The following is a 12,193-nucleotide window of genomic DNA, read 5'->3' on the forward strand; positions in this document are numbered from 1 at the left end:
CCAGTCAGACAACGGAACTGTGGCCGCGGCCTCCGGCCAATGGGGAGAGGAGACGTCAGAGGTTCGCGCCGCCCGGAAGCGCCTGCGACTCGGAGAGAATTTCAGGAGGAGAGGGGCGCGCTGCGAGGAAACCCGAGCGTCCACCAATCGTGGGACTCCTTCCCAGTTCTGACCAATTGCTTGCGAGAGGGCTTGACTTGGTTACCAGTCTATAAACTACGTCGTGTGCGCCCGGGACGCGCGATCGCCAAGGCGATTGCTCGGTGCCGAAGTACATTAGGCGCCTTTCCTAGGGATGGGATCGCACAGTACAAACTGATTACGAATAGTCTCGATTTCGTAGAAAAGAGACCTGGTTCCTTATAGAGAAGCCGCCGCGGAGACCGACTTAAGTTGATATTCGACTTCCAGTACTCCGTAGCGGTGAGACGACCCCACCCCCCACCCCACTTCAGAACCCGTTTTCGAGAAAACTAAGGCAAAGCGTTCATTGGCGGAGTTGGGATTTTTTTTAATTGAAATGTTTTCTGTAAGTTTCCCAGCAGAATTGCACATAGTAAGCATGCAATTAATAAAAGCCGTTATTATAGTTCGAAGTAGAGCTGCTTCGTTGGCTGTTCTTTCCTCCAGTTTTCTTTACCACAGAAAAACTAGTTGTTTAGCAAAGCCTCTTCGCTTAGCTTTGCTTCCTGCATAGGTTTATTCAGATCTTTACCAATGAATGGTATCTCGATTATGACCACTATAGCTCCACCTCTTACCCAAGTCAGTTACCTCTTGCTTGCAAAGATCTCCTAATCGATCTTCTCCCTCCAAACTTCCTATCTCCACACAGTATTTTAAAATAGTCCTGCGAGCGCGCTAGGGCCCTGGAGATCACAGATTAGCCTAAACTGGTGGACCTGGGAGTCCAAGGTCCTGTGTCTGTCTGTCTGGCCAGCCTTGGGATTTCAGACCGTTGTTGCCAGTTGCTACTATGGGTGGAATTCAAGGCCTCCCGCTTGTACAGAAAGTAAGTGGCAAGCTTTACAGACTAAACTGTCTCCCCAGCGTCCTTGTGACTTTTTAAAAAATATATCAAATCATGTCACTCTCCTGCTTAAAAGCCTTAATGGTTTTTCATTTCACTCTAAGTAGAATGCCAACTCTATGGCAACTTACAAACCTGTCTAGTTTAATAATCGGTATCCTCCCCTGTTAAGTACCTTAAAATATTCCAGAATAATCAGCTCCCTTCCTCCTTTTAAGACATTTTCGTTGTATGTATCCATTGTATACGGTACTTCCTTGCATAGGCAAATTACACAAGTATATAATGTACACGGAGCATATTCTGCCTCACCATTTGCCCGCTTACCTTTCTTTTTCTCTCTGTCCTGTTATTCCCTATGTTTCTCTAGAACATTTGGCCTCTACTTTCATTCCATGTATACATATGTAATTTTAAGTACCTATATAAAATCTAGGAACCACAAATGAGAGAAGACATGTATTTTTCTCTTTGAGACTGACTTATTTCCCTTTGGATGAATATCTCAGTTTGTATTCATTTTCCTGTAGACAGCATACCTACATTCTTTATGGTTAGACAAAAAGATCATTGTCTACATAAATGACATTTTTTCTTTATTCTGCTGCTGTTAACTCCTACGTTAGCTCTGTATCTTAGCTATTGTGAATTGTGCTGGAACAAACATTGATATTTTGTCAAAACCCTTTTGTGCATTAATAAAAAGGCTTATTTTTATGTGCATGAGTGCTTTGCCTGCATGTAAGCCAGTACGTGCCTGTTGCTCAAGAAGGCCAGAAGAGGGTGGAGGATGCCCTGGAACCAGAGTTGCAGATGGATGTGAGCACCCATGTTGGTGCTAGGAATCAAATCCAGGTCTCTAGAAGAACAGTAAATGTTCTTAACCTGTGAGCCATCTCTGCAGCCTGGCTTGCAAGTGTTGTATTGAGAATTTTTATATTGGGCGATAGGTCTATAATTTTCTTTGTAGTGTGTTTGTCTGGCGCTAGTAGGAGGGCAAATTGGTTTTATTTTTTAAAAGTGACTTTATGGACTACTTTTAGAAATGTTGGTGTTTTTCCTAAAGGTTTGGTAGAATTCTACAGTGAATCTATCTGGGATCCAGGTTTGGGCTTGTCTTAGTCACTGTTCTCTTGCTGAGAAAAGACAACTATGGCCCAGGCAACTCTTACAAAATAGAGCACTTAGTTCGGGTCATAAGTTTCAGAGACTTAGTTCATTACCATAATGGCAGAGAGCATGGTGGCATGCTGACAGGTGCTGGAACAGTAGCTGAAAGTGCTACATCCTGATTCACAAGCAGAGAGAGAGAGAGACAAAGAGAGCGCCTAGGCCTGGTGTGGGCTTTTGAAACCTCAAAGCCCACTCGCTAGTGACATTCTTCTGCCAACAAGACCACGCCTACCCCAACAATTACACACTTCATCCTTTTAATCTTTTCAAAGAATCCACTCCATGGTGACCAAGCATTCAAATGTATTAACTTATAAGGGCCATTCTTCACATCGCTGCAGGGCTTTTTTTAGTTGGGAGATTTTTGTTGTTTTTTTTTTTTAAATAATTTTTACTTCTTCAGTATTGATGCTTGTTACATAGTTGTTTAAATTATTTAAATCCTCTTCATGTAACTGGCAGGTTTTATACTTCTAGAAATTTGTCCATTTTCTTTTAGGTTTTCCTGGTGATGGAAATTTTATTGTTATCTTGTAATGGTTCCCATTTTATCTCTGATTTTGTTGAATTAGGGTTTCTCTCTGTGTGTTGGTTAGTTTGGGTTAGATTTGTTGATTCTGTCATTTCATGGATTCTTCATATCTTTTTTCATTTCAGTTTTGTTCATTTCTGTGCCCCTTCCATTTACTATTGTATTTATTTTGTGTGTGTGCACATGCCTGTGCAGTGTGCATATGGAGGCCAGAGGACACACTTGCAGTCTGTTCTCCTTCCACCATGTCAGTCCTAAGTATTGAATTTAGGTGGTCAAGCTTGGTGGCAAGTGCCTTTTCCTGCTGAGCTGTGTCCTAGTTTCATTTCTGTTGCTATGGTAAAAATATCCTGAACAAAGATGACAGGGGAGGAATGTCTCTTTGACTTACAAGTCCAGGTTACATAAAAAGTCCTGTCATTGCAGAGAAGTCTCAGGGCAGGAGTTTGAAATAGCTGTTCACAGCACATCCACAATCAGGAACAGAAACAAAAGTGCTGTGTTCCGGCTCTGAAGGGAAAGGTATCCTGGCTGTCAGAAGCCAGGCTATACCTAGAGCCCTGTTCTGGGTGGGGGATGGCTTCCCCACAGGAATGTAGCAATCCTGCTCCTCTCGGAGAGCCATTATTGCTCACCTCTGCTCCGCTCTCTTTTCCCTGCAGAGATGGATGTCCGTTGCTTCTTTCAGTGCCCTGCTCCACTATGTTACTTCTCTGCTTCTCTCTGCTAAGGGAGAATACCCACCCCTCTTCCCCCAGCAGAAATGTAGCAGGTTGCTCCTGCTCCATCAGAAGTTGTTACTTCTCTGCCCTGCCCCACTCCAATGGTCTTCACCCAAAACACATTCAAGAGATTTATTGGGAGGGAAGAATCCAGGAGAGTGACTGTCTCTGCCAGGGTGGAAGAAGACAGCTCCCAGCTGAATAGGTACAGGGCTTATATATGGCTTCTTAAGAGTTTTTCCAGGGTGAAGATTTTCAGAGTGGGAATTGGTTGTATTTCAATCCCTGAGCTTGGAACAAGCTCAGAGATTCGCTGGATTTTGTGCTCAGGAATGGGTTGGTTTCATGCTCAGGGAGTATTTGGTTTTTATGATGAATTGGTCAGGAGCAGAGTGTGTTTCTTTAGCTCTGGTTTTAGGGTTAGGGTGTGTTTTTTGTCTCTGGTTTCAGGGTCAGGGTGTGTTTCTTTTACTGGCTCTGGTTTCAGGGTCAGGGTGTGTTTCTTTGGCTGGCCCCTTTACCCTACAAGTACCCACGCTCCCTGCCTGCTCACAGGTCTACTAGCCTCTCTACTTGTATATAGGTCAGGGCCCCATCCAGGGAATGGGTCAGTTAATAATCAAGATAGTATTCCCCATTTATGCCCACAGGCCAACCTGATCTAGTTAATTCCTCAATTGAAATTTTCCTCTCAGGTGATTCTGGATTTTGGCAAATTGACAATTAAAAACTAACCCTTGCAGCCACCTTGCAATCAATGCCCTAGTTCAGTCACTTACTTTTTACCCACTGATTTGAGGTTTGTCTTATCCTGTTTTCCCAAGACCCCAAGGTGAATTTTTAAATTATTTGTGATATCTCTGATTTTTTAAAATGTAGGTAGGCACTTCCCTCTTAGAACTAATTTCATGGTTACAGGGAGATGGCTCAGTGAGGAAAAGCACTTACCATGCAAACCTAACGACCTGAGTTCAATTCCTGAAACCCTCATAGAAAGCTAGTTGTGATAGCGCACATGTGTAATCTCAACATGCCTACTTGAAGATGGGAGGCAGAGAAAGGGAATCGGAAAAGCTTGAAGTCCAGCTAGCCTGTAGCACAAAGCAAAGATGCACAAACTGGAGGAGAGGGTTGGGGAGATGGCCCGGTGAGTAAAGAGGGATCTGTCAGTTTTGATTACCCAAGTTCAATCTGTGGCACCCAAGCAGTGGAGAGAACTGACTCCCCCACATTCTCTGGCTTCGACCTGCATGCATGGCATGTGCTTACACAACATACACACATGCACACACACACACTAAATAATGTAAATTAAAATTTTTGAAACAGTAAGAAGAGAAGTGCTTCAAGAAGGCGGAAGGAGAGTACTGACTCCTGAAGGTTATTCTCCCCGCCCACCACTCTGACAGTGCCGTCGTCATGTACCATACGTATTGATGTTGTATTTATAGTATTATGTTGTATTTATAGTATTCTAGTCTAGTACTTAAAAACGTTGGTTTAGGTTTATTTTTAAGTTATGTATGTATATGTGTGTGTCTTTGTATGGGTTTGTGAATATGTGGGTACAGGGGCCCTCAGAGTTCTGAAGAGGCTGTTGGATCTCCTGGAGCTGGAGTTAGAGTTGGTTGTGAGCAACCCACATGGGTGCTGGGAACCAAACGGGTGCTCTGCAAGTGCAGTAGGTGCTCTTCTCAGCTGAGCCGTGGCTCCAGGACGGCCTGCTCCCCATTGTTCAGTCTCTCTGTCTAGTGTTCTTGGAGTGTTCTCACACACACCCAGAATTCTCCTCACAGCTCCATTCCCAGACCATGTTCCAACACCACCCCCATTGTAATCTTTTAAAATTATCATTATGTATGTGTGTGCATATGCATATCCACCCTACTGAGTCCATTTAGAGTTGGTCGTGTGCAGCTCTGTCCAGGGCTAGCCACTGGGAGTGGATGTCCTATGCAAGAATTCATCCCTGAAGGAAACTGACTCTCCCCCCTCAGCAGCCATTGACCACCAGCTCTCTTCCTAGGGGTGGGACCATGTGGAACTTCTCCAGCCTGCACTGGCTTATCAACTGGTATTCTTATGTTGGTCTTGTTCAGGTAATCAGAGATTTAGTGGGTACATTTTCCTTTAATGCCTAGGGGGCGCTATCTAGCAGTAGGCATCCTGGGCCTCTGGCTTTTACAGTTGTTCCAGCCACTCTGCTGGAGCCCCAGCTGTAAGGGCTGTGTTGCAGAGTTAGGGTTGGGAATCCCGCAGACCCATCCTCTCTGTACTTTGATGAGTTGTAGATCTCTACAAATAGTCTCCATCAATTGCAAAAGGGAAGTTTATTTGAATAAGGGCTGAGAGCTATACTTAATCTGTAGATAGAAATATAAACCTTTAAGACACAGTCTAAATATACATATACATATTTGGAAAATATATTGGTTTAGAAAACTGTAGCAATAGGTTCTCCTCGAAGGACTGACCTCTCCAGCCATGGGTATGCTTTTGTGGTTTTGTCCTAAACGCCTCCTGAATAGGCATTTCTTTCCCCGGATTAGGAAAGATTTTCTCAGCCTTTAGTATGAAATTGTTTTTAGTGCCCATACTCTATAGATATGTCTTTTCATGGTGCCCTTAGATCTCATTGCTGTTATGCCATATGAAATCATCCATGTCAGTTGCCTGCATGTCCTGTTTCCTCCACCTTGTCTTTGAGACCTGATACTCTGTCTTCTCCTCATTCTGTTATATTAGGGAAGCTTTCCACATATGTTGACAGTAGTTTCTGTCCCACCCGGTCTCCACAGCCATTCAGTCCCAAAGAAACACAGAGGTCTACATTAATTATAAACTGGTTGGCTTTTTAGCTCAGGCTTCTTATTAACTTTTACATCTTAAATTAGCCCATAATTCTTGTCTGTGTTAGCCATGTGCTTTGGTACTTTTTATCAGCGGGGCAGTCACATCTTGCTTCCTCTATGTCTGGGTGATGACTGTAGACTCAGCCTTTCCTCCTCCCAGAATTCTCCTGTTCTGGTTGCCCCGCCTATACTTCCTGCCTGGCTACTGGCCAATCAGCATTTTATTAAACAAGTACAAGAGACAAATCTTTGCAGGGTACAAGATTGTAGCATGAGGGGGCCGGCTTGTTGGGGTTTCCGCCCCGCCCGGTACCCCACAGCCAGCAAATCCCAAAGAGAAATCACACACAGGACTCCATAAGATTATAAACTGATTGGCCCATTAGGTCAGGCTTCTTGTTAACTCTTATAACTTATGTTACCCCATTATCCTTTTCTACATTAGCCACATGGCTCCATACTTTTCTCAGCTGGGCAAGTTACATGCTGCCTCTTCAGTGGTCTGCGCAGGAGTGACGGAGGGAGCTTCCTGTGTCCCAGAATACTCCCAGTCTCTTTGCTCCACCCCTACTTCCTGTCTGGCTTTCCCGCCTATACTGCCTGCCTGGCCAATCAGTGTTTTATTAAAATATGATTGACAGAATACAGACAATTCTCCCACACCACAAGATCATTGTCCCACAGCACACAGAACTTTTTATTTGCTTTATGAGGCTTTCATATCTTCAGTATTCTCTTCATTGAATTGCACTTTTATATCAACTTGACTGTGTCAGGAATTAACTTAAAACCCAAGCAGCTGGCACCTGTGAAGGATTTTTTGTTTTGTTTTTGATTGGATCACTTGAGGTGGGAAGACCCACTCTCAATCTGGGTTACATCTTCTGGTGGCAGCCTATAGAAAAGACGTGGCCAGAAGTGTTTGCCCTTTGCCTGATTGCCCTCGTTCTCACTGACAAATTCAAATGACCTGCTGAGGCGTTCCTTCACGGCATTAGAGCAGTGGTTCTCAGCGTGTGGGTTGCGTCCCCTGGAGGTTTTATATCAGATGTCCTGTATATCAGATTGTACATTATTGTAACATGTGGGGCCGGCTTGTTGGGGTTTCTGTCTGGCCCAGTACCCCAATAAGCCAGCAAGTCCCAAGGAAAATCACGCACAAGACTCCATAAGGTTATAAACTGATTGGCCCATAGGGTCAGGCTTCTTGTTAACTCTTATAACTTATATTAACCCATTATTCTGATCTATGTTAGCCATAATGGCTCCATACCTTTTTGAGCTGGGCAGGTTACATGCTGTCTCTTCGGTGGTCTGTACAGGAGTGGCTGAGAGAGAGCTTCTGCTTCCAGAATACTCCCAGTCTCTTTGCTCCACCCCTACTTCCTGTCTGGCTTTCCTGCCTATACTGCCTGCCTGGCCAATCAGCGTTTTATTAAAATATGATTGACAGAATACAGATAATTCTCCCGCACCATTTCCCTCTTTTTTTTTTTTAAACAAAGGAAAATACCCATAATCCATTTGTTGGGAATGTGGGCGTAGTATTTCAGGCTACTTCCTGCTGGTTGGGGGCGCTGATAGTCTTAAGGGGACCTAAAGAAAATATAGAGTCATGACTGGAGTATCCTGTGAGTCTCGATCATCTCAGGCAGCAGTCTTGGATCAGTTCTGGATGTAGACCACTGTCATCTGGGCCATCTGTTCCTATCGGAGATTTTTCAGGTGGCCTCCCTTGGTCAAAGGTGATTATTCTTAACTCTGAATAAATCCAGAGTCTCTCGTTTTCTGTGGAAACAAAAGCAAAATCTCTTCTCCAAAGTAACATACCTTTTGACTTCAGTTTTGAAGCCAAGGTATTTTCAAAATGCCTATCTTGGGTTAGTTCAGCAGCATTTATAAACAAAAGTCTTTTAGCAGTTGTTGCTCCTTCCTCAGCAATCAAACAATTTAAAGAGAGCATAATAGCATACAGTATGAAGATTCTCTGTGCATTTTCCATCTTTATGTGACTTTATTTTAACCTCTATTTCTTTTATTTTTACTTTTACTTTTTGCTTTTGAGACAGATTCTCTGTATATATCTTTGTCCTGGAATAACTCTGTAGACCAGGCTGTCTTTGAACTCACAGAGATCCTCCTGTCTCTGCCTCCCCAGTGCTGGGATTAAAGGTGTATGCTACCACACCTTGAACTCACAGAGATCTGTCTCTGCCTCCCAGGCATTGGAATTAAAGGCGTGTACTACCACACCTTGAGGTCACAGAGGTCAATCTACCTCTACCCCTTGAAGTCACAGAGGTCAATATGCCTCTGCCTCCCAGGCATTGGGATTAAAGGTGTGTACCACCACACCCAACTACTCTCTTTCTTTCCTTTTAACTTTAAGAACTTTAACTTTTAGTCTGCATATACACACTGTAAACCATTTAGAGGTTTTCTTCCTCTTTGAATCTCTCTTTACTGTATATTTTTCTTTTTCTGACCATATGAGTCTTTAATTTACTAAGCAATATGGAGAGCCGTGGCTTTGACGGCTAGATCCATCTCATTTCTTAGCTCTCCAGCCTCATGGCTGAGATACCAGCCAGAGCTGTGTTCACTGCCACAACTCTATGGCGTTTCAAGGTCCTTGTCAGAAAGCAAGTTGCAGCATTCTGCTCACAGATCACACTCAGTCGAACTGCCTGCCTGAAAGAGTCAGAGATTGCCTTGGCAGGACAGCCCAGAAAGACGGCATTTTAAAACAGCGCAGCTTTTTTCCTGCTACGGCTGAAAACCGAAAAGCATGCATTCAGCTTTTCATCAACACCGTTTAGGTGCTTCGCGGCAGGACCTCTTAAAAGAGCTGCAAGGTTTTGCAGCTAAAGCTGAGTCAGGAAGCCTCTCTTAGATGAGAGCACTTTCTTGCCTCTAGCAGGCAATGCAGACCCGAGAAATTGCTGCTACCAAGAAAACATACTTTACTCTATTCTTTCCCAAACTTTCTCAGGCTTTCTGTGGATTCATTTATCCACGTCTGGGCGTCATATGTAGTATGAGGGCCGGCTTGTTGGGGTTTCTGTCCCTCCTGGTACCCCAACAGCCGGCAAGCAACAAAGAAAATCACCCACAGGACTCCATAAGGTTATAAACTGATTGGCCCATAGGGTCAGGCTTCTTGTTAACTCTTATAACTTATATTAACCCATTATTCTGATCTATGTTAGCCATAATGGCTCCATACCTTTTTGAGCTGGGCAGGTTACATGCTGTCTCTTCGGTGGTCTGTACAGGAATGGCTGAGAGAGAGCTTCTGCTTCCAGAATACTCCCAGTCTCTTTGCTCCACCCCTACTTCCTGTCTGGCTTTCCTGCCTATACTGCCTGCCTGGCCAATCAGCGTTTTATTAAAATATGATTGACAGAATACAGATAATTCTCCCGCACCACATTATTGTGGAGCTTTTCCAGCCCGATAAGCCTCTCTACCAGTGCAATAGTCCAGATCAAACCAAATCAGACCAAATTAAAAGAAGCCCAGGTTTAATGGATTCCAGTGCTCCTGGGTGGCCCTCCAGGAAAACATGGAGAGAGGAGAGGAGAGGAGAGGGAAGAGGAGAACTGGCGAGACCACATGTTTGTTCTCTGAAGGGCAGTTTAGATAGCCTTTGGGAGTGGTCTTGACCCTCTCTGGGGAGGGGCTGCTGTTTGGCAGGCTTTCTTGGAGGTGGTGTCTGGACTGTGGCCACTCCCAGGGAAGGGGGCTTTGACATGGAACTTTCCACCCAACATTCCAAAATGGATGCCAGGAGCTGGGGTAAAGCCCCCAACCAAACATTCCAGACTCTTAGGATAAAGGGGTGCCAGGGAGCAGAGGTGATGCTTCCAACCCAATAATTATGATTCAAAAATGGTGGCAAAATTATAGTTATGAAGTAGCAACAAAAATAATTCTATAGTTGGGCACCACAATGTGAAGAACTATACTAAAGGGTTGCAGCATTAGGAAGGCGGAGAGCCACTGCATTGGAGGCTATTTCTTCGAGCTTCTGACAAATAATGAAGACCAGCTGAAACATCTACCTTCATGGACTGAATAATATTGTGTTCCTGGACTTTCAGTCAGGAGACAACACAGCCATTGTTGAACTAGCCGGACCACAGGTCTCTTCTCTCTCTCTCTCTCTCTTACACACACACACACACACACACACACACACACACACACACACACACAATCGGTCCCATTCCTCTAGAGAACCGTGATTTCTCTGGGTCCTAGTTGTGGCTTACTGCTGCTTTTCCATCGGCCACACATGACTGCTGACAGGGCCTTGGACTGACGAACAGTTTCTGTCCCTAGGATACTCACTGCAGTAGAGAAATATATACTGATTACTAGAGATAGGCGTGAGGTAGGGACCATCCCAGGACAGGGTTAGTCCTTGTACTTTTCTAGCATTTATACACTCTTTAAAATTTTGTCCTGGGAAACTTTAAAGCCTTCTGGAGGCTGACATGCACTGGACTCGGCTCTTTTGTCTTTAGATACTCCAGGTTAATACAAATGCACATTTTCCTTTTGAGTTTTCCAGTATCTTAGTTTGGTTTCTGTTGCTATAATGAACTGCAGCACACCACACCCATCTGCACTCCATGCGCTACCATACAGTTCTTGAACCGGGCAAGGGGCTGGAGATTGAAACACTCAAAGACTCACAGACAGAGACACAGGTCATCCTTGATGCCAAAATGCCCTAAGAATGCCCCCTTTATTGTATCCAGGGCCGCTTATATAGAAATCCTTGACTGATAACCATGCCCCAGCCAAACCCACCAGAAACCACTCTCCTGTCATCAGGAATTCCTGAGGGTCTCGTGCTCAGAGCAGCCACAGGCTGTCTCACAGCAGAGGAAAACAAGTTGCAAGAAATTCCGGATCTGGGGGTTCACTGCTCCCAACATTGAATACCATGACTAAAATCAACTTGGGGGGCAAAGGACTTATTTGATGTACAGTTAACAGTCCATTCTGGAGGGAAACCAAGGGATAGCTGAGGCAGGAACTGGATCAGAGACCATGGAGGAATGCTGCTTACTGGCTTGCTCAGCCTGCTTTTTTATACAACCCAGCACCATTGCCCACAGTGAGCTGGATCCTCATACATCAATCATCAGTCAAGAAAATTGACTCATAGACCCCTGGCAGTGGGACCAGAATCTATCCCTGGTTCATGAACTGGCTTTTTGGAGCCCATTCCCTATGGTGGGATACCTTGCTCAGCCTTGGTGTGTGTGTGTGTGTGTGTGTGTGTGTGTGGCGGGGTGGGGGCTTGGTCTTGCCTCTACTTGAAATGCCAGGCTTTGTTGACTACCCCATGGGAGGCCTTACCCTCTCTGAGGAGTAGATGGGAGGTGGGCGTGGGGCAGGAACTGTGACTGGTATGTAAAATGATAAAAAAAATTTAACAGAAAAAAGCTATTTCATAAAGGAAAAGTAGAAAATAAAAAGAACATGCATCCACAGATCTGCCTACAGGCCAGTCTGATGGAGGCAATTCCTCAGTTGAGAGGCCCTCTTCCTAGATATGTCTAGGTTTGTGATATGTTGACCAAGATCAACCAGCACACCTACATAGACTCCTTTGTCTACTTTCTCTTATTCCCCTCTTGTTTTAGCATTTTGCAAACTTAATTTACACACTAGTCTAACTACTTCAGATCTGTTAGTACCTCTCTCTCCTTGTAAAGATTATATCTTACCAAAAAAAAAAATTATGTCTTACCGTGTGGTCCAGCTGAATCAGCCTTAACTCTTTTGAACACAGTTCTGCCTGGTTCAGTGGACTGGGCATTGGGATAAAATACTCTGACAAGAAGTTTATTTTGAACTAAAGCCAGAA

General features: G+C 44.4%; 1 protein-coding gene across 3 annotated transcripts in view; it reads left to right on the top strand.

Annotated features, from left to right (window-relative positions):
* Positions 1–84: 84 nt before the first annotated feature.
* Tbccd1 (TBCC domain containing 1) overlaps positions 85–12,193 on the top strand; it is a 49,319-nt gene continuing 37,210 nt past the window's right edge. The window contains exon 1 of one of the 3 annotated variants that reach the window (XM_085685355.2): positions 85–423. The gene's annotated coding sequence lies outside the window, so the exon portion shown is untranslated. The other 2 variants (XM_085685357.2, XM_085685358.2) reach the window with 2 other exon arrangements.

This window comes from Myodes glareolus, chromosome 2 (assembly GCF_982192425.1).
Source record: "Myodes glareolus chromosome 2, mMyoGla1.1, whole genome shotgun sequence".
Classification (NCBI taxonomy): Eukaryota; Metazoa; Chordata; class Mammalia; order Rodentia; family Cricetidae; genus Myodes; species Myodes glareolus.